The 12,331-nt window shown below is 38.1% G+C and overlaps 1 long non-coding RNA gene across 1 annotated transcript; it reads right to left on the bottom strand.

Annotated features, from left to right (window-relative positions):
* Positions 1-4,492: 4,492 nt before the first annotated feature.
* LOC105358805 lies at positions 4,493-5,359 on the bottom strand. The gene is made up of 2 exons (XR_002872954.1): positions 4,749-5,359; positions 4,493-4,596 (listed from the first exon to the last, which is right to left on the bottom strand). It is a non-coding gene; the product is annotated as an uncharacterized LOC105358805 (long non-coding RNA).
* Between the last annotated feature and the right edge of the window lie 6,972 nt (positions 5,360-12,331).

The following is a 12,331-nucleotide window of genomic DNA, read 5'->3' as shown; positions in this document are numbered from 1 at the left end:
GGCATGAAGGCCTATGCTCAAACCTTTTCTGTGTGGAGTTTGCACCTTCTCCCCTTGTATGTCAGGCGTTGTAGTTTTCTCCCACAGTCCAAAAAACAATGCAAATTGGTGACAGTAAACTGCCTCTTAGGGGTTAGTCGGAGAGTGCAATTGTCTGTCTCTGTATGTGGCCCTGTGAAGAAGTGGCAACCTGTCCAGTGTGGACCCTGACCTAACCCCTTTGATACCTGGGACAGGCTTCATCAATGTCTGTGACCCTAAAGATAATATGTAATAGATCGGGGGTCCCCAACCTCCGGGCTGCCGATTGATTATTACTCAAAACATGGGTTTATTTTAACAGTTGTTCCCACACACCATAATAATAATAATAATAATAATAACAACAGTCTTAGTCTAACATTTTCTAAAAATAGTCTTTTTTGGGTATTTATTTCCCCGCTGCCCCTTAAAAGTTGGACAGGGCTTACGTTGGAGTCCAATCTTTTAGCCTCTACTTTGACAGTTAAGGGACAATGAATATCACATTTGAATGGTTCCTATTGAAAATGTCGTGTACAAATAAACTTTAAAGCAGCTGCAGATATTTCCAGAGGATCAAGATAAACTTTCAAAAGTTTTGGAAACTAGAAGCCAATAAAAATGAAAAATAAAATAAAAAGTTGGACGCCCACTTTAGCCTTGTACAGGTCAATCCTTGAAAATATCGTTTGACATTAAACTGGTCCGTGGCCTGAAAAAGGTAGGGCGGCACAGATGGCTGCTCCACAGGTCTCTGAGAATTAATCTGCAAAAAAAAGACCAAAAAAGAAAGACAAAACAGATGAGCAGATACTTTATCTAAATCTTCACAACCTTCAACATCATTACAACGTATCCTAGGTGAAGCTTTGATTAGCCGTTATTTTAAAAAATGCATTTGTTTAGTAATAATTCAGAGTGTTTTCTGTTTTCATGCTGGAAGAGCTTATAGGACTTTTTTATAGTGAAAAGCTTTGAGAAACGCTTAAGACACTGCAGTTTTTAATGACAGTGACTCGCGAGGCAAGAAGTACCATCAGTGGAACAATCACATGGGAGTAAAAACCTAATTATTTACTGAGATTACTGCACTGTTGGAAGGCAAAACCAAAATGTCAAACATAACCCCTAATCCCAAAGAAAAATGACATGCACAATCAACTTCTGTTATGCAGAGCAGACCCGACCAGGAGCACTTTCCCAAACAAAGACTCAAAGAGGGAGTTTGAATGACAACTTCAATTTTCCTCCCTTTAAAAAAAAGTGATAGATATTCTACTTTCAATCTCATATTGTTTTTTATTTCAGTAAAATGTCACATTGATTAGCAAACTGTCAACTAGATTAGACCAGCAGGACAAACAAACAATTCCCAGCAAATACATTTAAACACTTGTGAGCAAACTTCTCTACCTGGACAGCAGTTTTTCCCCCCACTTCTCAGTTCCAACTAAAATAAAGCTTGGGAAAAGGTTGTACAATAGTCTGTTGGAACACTCCCAGTGGTTGAGATTATAAATACTCTGAAAAAAAGTTAATTGATGTTATAGTTATAGTTGATTGAAAACAATAAACTAAGTAAGGGCATTTATAAAAATTCGTATTTTTATTGTTAGAGTCACCATAAAAATATTCATTTTTTTTACAAACTTATTCAAGAGCATTTTTTGCAGGAAATTCTGCTTTAATTTGAATTTCCGATCGTGAAAATGGAAATATTCTCAATTCCTACACGTATTGCATTGCAACTTCCTCTTTGGCGTCTCTCGTGCACACAGAGGGCAGAGAAAGAGACGCAGGGAAAATGCCACATAGCCCCCGCCACCCTATTCCCTCCCCCACCCAACTCGTATTTCATTATTTATTTACTGTCTGCAGTTTTTCCATCGCACGCATATTGATGCAGAGAAAGCTGGGTGTGAGTGTGTGTCAGAATCATTTCCTGACGAGGGAGACAAGGTGGAAGTAATCAGCAGAGCGCTGATGCAATATGACAGCTCTAGAACCGCTGGTACACAGTTAAGAGCAGCAGAAAGAAGAAGAAGAAGAAGGAACCCATCATCCACTGAAGGAAGCTGCGAGATGAGCACGAGCAACACTTTGGTGGAAAGTAGATTTTTTTTCAAGTTCAAAAAGTTTGGGAAGAGAATGGTGGATTCTTCACGCTCTGTTGCAGATAATCCAAAAAGCACACAAAAAAAAGGTTTTTAAAAGAAATAAGATTTTAAAAAAAAATCAAACTTGTTAGCAGATTTTTTTTTCTTTGTATGTCAGATCGGGAAATTACACTTATTATTACACATAACATGGAACAAAACAGAAGAATGATTCCTCTTTTTGCCTAATCTCAGCAGTTTTTACAATGATTAGTTGTCCTGCTGTAATGCTGTGCAGTGAGACCAGCTCTTCCTGGTGAAGCACTTGTACACATCCGTACATCTCTATCATACATTTCCATCTCTGTCTCAGTCATCACCTTCTTCTGTTTCTGACAAACACCTTCAACCTGTCTTACTCACACACACACACACACACACTTATGCGCATGAACCATCTGCTCCTCCTGACAGACACAACCTTCCGAGGTGCAGTAATTGATGAATGTGGAAGACAATGCTTTTAGGGGCTCCCTGACTGTCCTCTTCACATGCAGTTCTGGTAGACACACGAAAAACACATCCAGAGATGTGCGACAAGGTTGACTGATTGATTGGGACGGTCGGCTTCATGACGGCTGGCGACATTTTGCCACATCGTGTCAACGCCTGTGGCAGGCTGGCAGACAGAGTCGCAGAGTAATCTCCAAGGAATTAGGTAATCAAAGCTGGCTGTGCTGGAATCAAGGTTGATGTCCCTTTAAGTGTGCAAATACATTTAAAATACCAGATCTGCTCAGCTTTGGGAAAAAGAAGTTCACTGGTTTCAAATTTCACAAAATGAAGTGAAATGATTTGTCCATATTAGGGTCCGCTAAGTGCTTTGCTACAACCTACAGTGAGGTTTATTTCTTGACAATGGAAAGCAAGCAGATTAAAATATTGATAAATTGGTTTCTGGTTACACTGTGACTGTAATATGCTAGGTAGTGTTCGAAAGTTTGCAGAATGTGGATATTATTTAAAATTCATCTATATTGAATGGTATCCAGGAGGTTTATGGACCACCAACCCAGATTCTGCAGAAACCCCCTTCAAAATCCATTTAGAGAAAGTCGGCAGACATATCCATGTGGGGCTGCTCAAATCCTGCTTTTATCCTGAACTTCACAGACTATGAAATTTACAGGGGCTTTTACACTAGCATTGAGCCATAGACTCAAATGGCATACAAGGCTAATATATTTGCCATTCTCATCTGGTTTTGATGTGCTTTCACACAAGACACGTCAGAAGCCAACCAAAGACTGAAGCACAGTGAGCTGCCTGGAATATTCCTGCAGTTCCAAATGCCGCTCACTTGTACAGCTAATTTATAGAGCTGAGATCGATGGACTATCTGCAAACCAAGATATCATCCGGTATCTTCAGGACTTTTAAGAAAAATAATTTTAAAATTCTGAAACAAAGCAAGCAACCAATGAGTTATTGACAGACTTGGAATGATTAGACCTTAAGCTATGGACACGCCGGGGATGTGACGTGTTCAAGAACATTCTAATCTTGCATAAGAAAGAATTGGTGTGTGAAGTGATATTTATGCCACCACATTGCAAACAAAACATTAAGTTCCAAATGAAAATATTTGCTTTCAAATACTTTCTTTGCTTTCAATTGTCCTATAATTACTGCCGGGCACAAATCACAATTATTAATTTCTCCTCCGTGATCACTTTTCAAACGGTTAGTATTTCTATGAATGAAAAGGGAACATCCAAATGTTACAACCATATCTGAGTCCCTGATTGGTCAAAGTTTGACCTTGTTTAACTTTCAATGCGCAATCATTGGCCGCAAGCTTTGTTCCTGAAAATGTGCATAGCTACAGGTAAGCATGAGGGTTTTCAGTGTGTAAGCCCAAATAACACATTTACGCAAGGTTACATAGACTTTTCATTGGAAGTGACCGCTTAAATGCATGTTGCCCGGGGGGGGGATATGAACTTTTTCTTAAGGTAACGCTGTCTTTGTGTCACTGGTTTCTTGAACATGTAAATTAGTTCACTGTCACCAGATTTTAACCCAAAAGAAAACGTTTGGGATGTGGTGGAAAGGGAGATTGGCATCATGGATATGCAGCCAACAAATCTGCAGCAACTGCTTGAAAATGTCATGTCAACATGTTACAGCACGGTGAACTGTGTCTTTTGCTGCCTCATTTTTAGGAATCACCACTTTTTTGACATGTAAACGCATTGGCTAAATAAAAGTGTTAGGGCCACCAAAAAAAAAATAATAATACAAAATTTAAAGTCGTAAATGTGAGACAGGTAGATTCTAGTGGATCAGATTCTGTAAGGAGCTGAAAAACCAGATACAAGTTTTCAAAAGGTTTATTGTCCAAGTGTCCAATAGTGTTCAGCCTCCAGCAGTCCAAATGCTCCAGGATGATTAGGGGAGCATGCAGTCCAAACCCCATCTATTAAATAAAAAATAAAAAAACACAGACAGAACCAAATAAAACCCAGTATAAAACAGTAAAAACCCATGCAATTAAATCCACTAGAAGGTGTTCAGAAAATGTCTTGTTGTCTTGGGCTGACTTGGATTTGCACTGAGAGGGTAAATTACTTATCTGAAAGAGGGGTGGGTCGCAACCACACCCCTCTGCTGTAGTTCGTCACATCCCCTCTCCACTTTCCAGTTCCATTGTCCACTGGTTCCACTTTGCTGTCCCAGTCATGTGGGCGAGCCCAGACTCTACAATGTCCAATTCCTGGGGCTGGCATGCTCCAAAACACCACACGTGCAGCCTCCGTCTCTGGTGTTCCACAACACCACACGTGTGGCTCCCATCGCTAGTGTTTCAACACTGTTTGTGCAGCTCTTGTGGTGCGCCTCTTTCTTTTTCTCCAGTCCAGGTCCAGCTGTTCATCCTTTTTAAAGGATCAAAACTCCAACCCACCTTGATCACACACACACCTGTGACTCATAAGCAGATTTGCCATGAGCCATTCAAGGGCCCTTGGAGTTTTAGGTTGCACAACCAGGATCAATAAAAAAAGATTAAAAAAAAAACATAAAATTGTACAGATAGGAAAAATCCCCCCGTTACATAAATTTACAACTTTTTTCTCATAAATTTACTATGGAAGAGGATTAGGGCCACAGAGAAACAAAGAAAAAAGGCCATAGAAAAGACTAACCTGTTTCCTCAGAATTCTGACTTTAATCTCAGCTAACTGAAGGTAGTAGCTCACAGGCCTCCGTAGTTCTGAGATTAAAGTCAGAATTCTGAGATTAAAGTCAGAATTTTTGATGTCCTTTTCTTTTTTTTCTCCATGTCCCTAATCCTCTTTCGTAATTTACAGAATTAAAAGTCGGGAATTTACAACTTTAAAATGAAGCCATCCGTATCCTGCAGCTGTCAACTTCCACCTTTCTTCTCCACGAAACAAGATCTCCTCCAAGTCTGTTGATGCTTCCATCCAAGATGCCCAGTTTTCGGCATTTTCAACACGAATGCACCAGACTATTTTCATGCCACTTTTTTGTTTTGTATTGAAATGAGACTTTTCTTTTGGAGGAGCGGACATGTATAACACTATTTTCATTCCCCTTTGGCGTTCCTTGAGTGCATGACAGAGACATCAAAATGGTATTTGAATGAAGGGCAGACTAAAGTAGGGGTTCTCTACACCCAAACGTGTCTCTGAGCTTTTCACTCCGCATTACTGACACCAAAACCCGGAAAGCCAGCTAATAATAATTTGGTTCCTAGTCAACAAAAGGTTCTAAACTTCATTGTTTTTAAAAAATCTAACCCAAATGAAGCTTCACAAAACGCTCTACATCTTTCATCTTCAATTGTGGATCGAGAGAACAGACAACTTTGGTGTTTTTTTGTAAATTTATTACTTTTTTTTTGTAATTATGCATTTTAGAGTCATACATTTATGACTTTAAAACACATATTTATGAGAAAATAATCATAAATTTAGCCAAAGACTTTTAAATATACAACATTATTATAATCGTAATTTAACATTATGACCTTTTTTTTGTAAATTTAGGAATTTAAAGTCATAAATAATTTTTTTTCCTTTTTTTTTTTGGTAGACTGGTCCTAAAACTCTGTCCTAGCTAGAGGAGATAACAGAGGCAATGGCGTTTCATATTGTGGTAGAAAATGTAATGCAGTGTTTGCAAGAAAAAAAAAAAATCAGTCTCAAGTATGAACCTCCAAGCTGCCAGTCATTTACCCAGAAAGCTTTGCCCCTTTTCATAAACAAAACAAACATGAGAGAATATTGTGGTGTAACCTGATAAGGCTGTGTTTACCTTAGAATCTCATTTCAAAGATTTCTCCAGTCTCTACCAGTTTAGCTTCAAACTTTCGTCATTTAAAAAAAGAAGGGATCTGCCAAAATGTTCTGATGGGGGTATTTACATTTTGTAACCATCAGTGGATATTGATAGTATATATAATAAATGAGCCATTCCTAAATTCAATAACATTGTTAAAGTTATTGTCCAGCTTCTTCAAATTAGAGGCTGAGATGCTCCTGGACAAACAGAGAAATGGATCTAGATTTCCACTTTAGAAAAACAATGTTCTTAGTTTAAGGATTAAAATCTGCTGTGTCTCTTTATATTAACAGCCTCAACTTTGCACTTCCTGTTCAGTTTCTTGCACACGTTTGTTAAAAATCCATGTAATTGTGGGCTTTTTCCACCTAGTCCGCAAGGAAATACTACAAAATGAATTCTCTCAGAATCAAGGAACTATAATCTTTCATTCAGAGTTCCATGGCTGGGTTTGGATCAGGATGAAAGTGATCCAGATAACCAAATTCCTTACTCTAGGATGATCATTTTTAATTTGACAAAGCAATTCATCATATTTTGTTTGTAAGTATTTTACACGAGAATGTAGATTCCTTGTGAGAATGACAAGAATTACCTTTGCAGAGCATCTGCTCAATCAAGCTGGCTTGATTTAGCAGGACACTCAATTTTCAACATACTAACTATTTAAACATCACTTCATTCTGCTCTGTTTCTTTGTGAATGTATTTATGTCTGGTTCAAAGATGTTACCATGCAGTAAACTTACATCTGATTGTTTTATTGTTGCAGGGCTAGAGGAACCACAAGTGGAGCATGTGAGACCTGCTCCAGGAGTTCAGATGCTTGTTTCCACTTCTTTTAAATGTCTAGCCTCTATGTATGTGTGTGAATGAGTGAGTGTACTCTGCGTTTAAGTGGAATTGTCTCTTTTTTTTTTGCACAACATAAACATTTTTTGAACAATTATGTGAGATTACAAACATTGCACATTACCAGATCCTCAGGAAAGAGCAGAGCCCTCTTGCTCAGCAACCTTTAAAACAGGATTCTGTTTTCTTCCTTTGTGTTTTGACTTTCTTCTCTAGTTGAGATGCTTTTCTATTAACAGGTTTTTATGTGTTAGCACTGTTGATCTGTATATGAGAATCTAATAATATATTAGAAAAATTCAAAGACTTTTCTTATTGACAAAAGTCAACCATTATCAAACAAGAAGTAGAATATTTAGTTTCTACATCAGCAGTGAAATGATGAATTTGCTGCATCTTTTTCTTTTTAAGTTTTATTGCAAAAGCATGTTAAATTGTGCAAGTATTTAACAAAAAGAGTGCAACAATATTTTCATTATAAATGTATCGATTTATTCTTTAGACACCTTTTCTAGTTTCCTAACACAGCGGTGACTTACCACCCTTACTTGTTGCTTGATTGTTCCTCATGACCTGTCCTGAGGTAGGCCCGTAGAAAAATGAGCCTGAACATTTTGAATCCACGGGCTCACAGAGCAGTCTAAAACCTTTGTATTTTGTCCGGGCCATCTGTGTGCCCTGTACAGATTTGCCTGGTCAGACAGCCCATAACCAACCGCAACCCTTGTGCCATCCTAAGCACTTTAACATTGGGAGCTGGGTCATCTAGACCCACTAGACAGTGCGCTGAACTTTTTTACTTTAATGATTTGTGATCCTCACTGGTGTCCATGGATTACATGAAATCTTTCCACCTTTATCCACCTTTGTCATGGAAGGGATAACACGTCAATGTAAGGGTGAGGTCACCTGATATGGCACAAGGGTTAAAGGCAGTGGTGACCAAGGCAAAAGGTATAAAATGAATCAGTCAAGAGTGACAGTTCCTGTGAGGAAAAACACAAATATCCTTGGTTTTATAAAATTAACGAGATACTCCCATTGAGACCAGCTGTTTATTTTGTAGGCATATTGGAGACAAACAAATGTTGAAATTCAGGAATTATTTTAAAAATTTGTAACAAGAGAATAATCATCCCAACAACCCAAGATCACTATAAATGTTTCTCTGACGTAAACCCCTCACGTCCTTATGATTTGGATTTTATCAATTTTTACACACATGGCGGTGTGAAATGTATTCTCTGCACCTGGAGGAGCAGTGAGCTGCAGACACAACTGTGCTCAGGAACCATTTAGTGGTTTTACCTCCCCATGCATGTGTCATGTGGGGAGGTATTGGGTTTCATTTTTTAATCTTTGTTGTATTGTAACCATGGATTTGAACTCCCAACTTACCAGTATCAGGGCAGACACTCAAATATAAGACCATTGAGCTGGGTCACTGGGTTTGTGGCCACCTGGTGCAACAATCATGACACACATGCTTCAATGATGTGCTGTGAGGCTTGTGTCTGGTGAGGCACAGACCCCTTCAGTCAGATTCACAAATACAGTACATACCTCCAGTATGTTTTCCATGTACTGATTGTGTTCCATATGAGGATTTTATCCATTCACATAGCAAGTACATATTTGGCCAATGAAGAATGTAAAATGTGTAACAGTTCAGAATACCTCCCAACATGGACAGCCATTACAATAGACACAGAACCCCTAATAATAAGCAGCTGCTTTTGGGATGTCCATTTTTTCCACATTCTGTATTGTGAGATTTGTTGCTTTCAACGCATTGTGGAAAAATAAAAATAAAATTAAATAAAAATAAAATAAAATAAACCAGCGCAAATGCTTTTTCACATACACATATGCTTCCCCTGACCACACGCCCCTGACATGCTTCTGTGCACAGATTTCAATTCACATCTAAAAAGTGCAATAAAATTCGACCCGAACTCACGAAAAGAAAAAAAAGTGCACTCAATTCTGTACTAAAAAGAGAGCCAACTGAGTCCCCCCCCCAACTTCTCTGTAATAACTCTTTGTGTCTCGCTCTCTCATCTCAGTGGGATTTTGTCTTCATGTTCAGCTCGCTGCTAATCCATGGTTGTTCATATTACTTAGTCATGGCGTCAATAACGTGGATGTGGCTCCCACAGACAATCGGTCTGTGGTCTAAAAGCTGCTTCGCTTACATGCAGAATTTGTAGATTGAAAAAAAATGAGTACCAGGTCATAGAGACATTTGCTCATTCAAAAAAGGCTCTTGAGTGCTCTTTTGGTCTGAATAAAAAAATTGAAATGAAAGTAAAAGTTTCAGGCTAAAGGCTGGTTGATACAAGAAAGGAAATGTTTGGTCCTGTGGCTCCAATATTGGAGGTCTTGGATATTTTTTTCATCACTACAACTTGGCCAAACATCACATTGTCTGTTGTGTGAAAACTATTGTGTAGTCACTTGGAGAAGGTGTAGATAGGTGGAGCACTGTGCAGCCTCGTGCTGAGAGCTAAAGAGAGCTGAACGGTGTGAACCAGACAGGAGCAGACACTTTCTTTGACACTTTGTTTACCACCATTTCATAAAACAACAAATCGTCTTCCTTTTTGCACCAAACAAACATTTAGCCACAGAGATGTCTAGAACCTTATCAGTAACGGTTACAGACTTTATTAATGAAACTTATTGTTTGACTTAGACTAGCAAGAAGCTTCTCTTCAACTATCTTTAGCAAATCAGCTTTTGTTTGAATCCATTTATTAACATCAGGTAATCCAGTAGTGCCCACCCCACAGCCCCTTTCAGGAGTGATCTCGTGTTGATGGAGCAGCGAGGAGTAAGAGAGAATCCCGATGTCACGTCCCATTGGGGTCAGGGGATTGCAGTTACATTCACCAAAGCAAACAGCCAGGAGTAACAGAGTACTTCACCTGTCTCTGTGGATTACCCCCAAATCCCATCCACAAGTTCCCCGGTTGCTCATTTCAACCCCTCACTATTCAAAAGGAAGAGAAAGTGAAGGATGGAGGCTGGTTTGGAATGTTCCTCTGAATTAAAGTTGAAATCTTTATGTAATGCTGAGCTTCTGAGAAAACCTAATTGTACCTCACACTGAGACATCTAAAATATAAAAAGCCATGAGGTGTACTGTATTGTTAATGAGTGTTGCAGAATATACATTTCTAAAATTTAATAAATTTCCCTTAAAATCTTTCCGAAGATATTCAAGGAACTGTGTAGTTTTCAGAATCAATCATAAACTATATATCAGAAAACTAAGGTCTTCAGATAATATTGTTCTTGGACAGTCTTACTGAAATGAATAGCTGTAAAAATATGTTTTGTCACAACAAAACTGCATCTTGCAAGGTCTGACCTGTTCAAAAATCAGTAAACTGTCAGTCTAATTAAGAAATTGGTAGAAACTCACTTCTCTGTAGGGAGATCAAATCATAAAATTCAAATAATTGACTTAATGTGAGGGCTGTATGGTGCACTGGTTAGTGCTATAACCTCACAGCAAGAGGGCTCTATTCAAATCCCAGCTGGGCCCTTCTTACAGCTGTAGTTGAAATATTGTTTGGTATTTTTGTACTTCTGGAGTATTTTTCTGTCTCTGTTTTCTTTTGTTTTCTCCTGCAGTGGGAGTTTTTCTCTTCTTATTTTTTCCCTCTAATTCTGTTTGCAGACTGGAGCCCCACTTGTCCGGAACACCTGATTGGCTGAGGATGTCCAGCTCAGGGTTTAAATACTGCCAGATCATCTGTTGGACCCCCCTCACCCCAGCTGGCATCAGCAGAGTTTTATGTTGTGTTATTGTTAGAGACTTTGATCCTTGTATTTTTTTTTCTTTTGTTTAGTTTTGAGTTTTTCTGTAAATAAATTCCCAGCTTATTTTCAGCCTGGGTTTGTTTGTGAGAGTTTTTGAGTCGTTAGGGTATTTAATTAGTTTCTTTCACCTTCATGTTACATCCTTTTACGAGCCCCTAGACAGGGGTGTAACATAATTGTTTTGCATGTGATTGGTGTGTTTTTATAGACATCGTCATGACCAGAACTTGCACGAAATACTAAAGAATGTATGAAAAGGTCAACTTGAATATTTACAACTTTTGGACGTTGAGACTGAGAACAAATGGTGGTTAAAATTAGATGGTTTACAGAAAAGAAGAGGTTCTTTAAATGTGTGGAGTTTGCATGTTCTTCCCGTGAATTCTTGTGTGGTTGGGTGACCCTGCAACACACTTGCCTGTCTAGGATTTGCCCCACCGCAGTTGGGATAGACTCCAGCAACCCCGTGACAGTGTTCAGAAAATGGATGAATGGGGGAACTAATTGTAAATGGGAATAGTGCCTTTGAGATTGACAGTGTCTTATTCTGAGTATTACATTTAGATTGTACAATGGCGAAGTGTATGTTATGAACAAATTATTACACAGTGTAGCATTTCCTATTAAAAATGAATAAATAAGTAAAAAAATTAAATACAATAATCGAAATAAGTAAAATACAATAATTAAGTAATAAAATAATTCAGAAAGTAGGTAAAGTATGCTTTTTTCAAATAGTTTACATATTTTGCAGTATTCAGCTTTTCTATTGTTTGTTGTAGTCTGCAAGTTTAAATATAAAAAAAACACAATTGTACTTTCTTATTGTCAGTTTCATTGAAGAATTAGCAACACATTTTGAACTTAAACTTGGGTTGAAAAATCAAAAACACTGGCCTGACATTCTAAAATTAATTCATGGAGCATCTTCACTGGTTTATTTATAGGCTTTTACCTCATTTAAAATTAAGCAGCTACAGTTAACCTTCAGCTAAGCATCTGACACAAAACCATTGACAAAGGATCATTTACATATTACTTTTACAATATTCGTGCTTTTCACTTTTTTTGGTTTTCTGTGTTCTTTCTGGTACTTAGATAAAATGCAAAAACACAAATTCCACCAAAGTTAGAATTTATTGTAGATTCTTTTTAAACTTTGTTTTT

Source organism: Oryzias latipes, chromosome 1 (genome assembly GCF_002234675.1).
Source record: "Oryzias latipes chromosome 1, ASM223467v1".
NCBI classification, from domain to species: domain Eukaryota; kingdom Metazoa; phylum Chordata; class Actinopteri; order Beloniformes; family Adrianichthyidae; genus Oryzias; species Oryzias latipes.
Note: the sequence above shows the minus strand (reverse complement) of the source record. Positions and strands in the feature narration are given on the sequence as shown.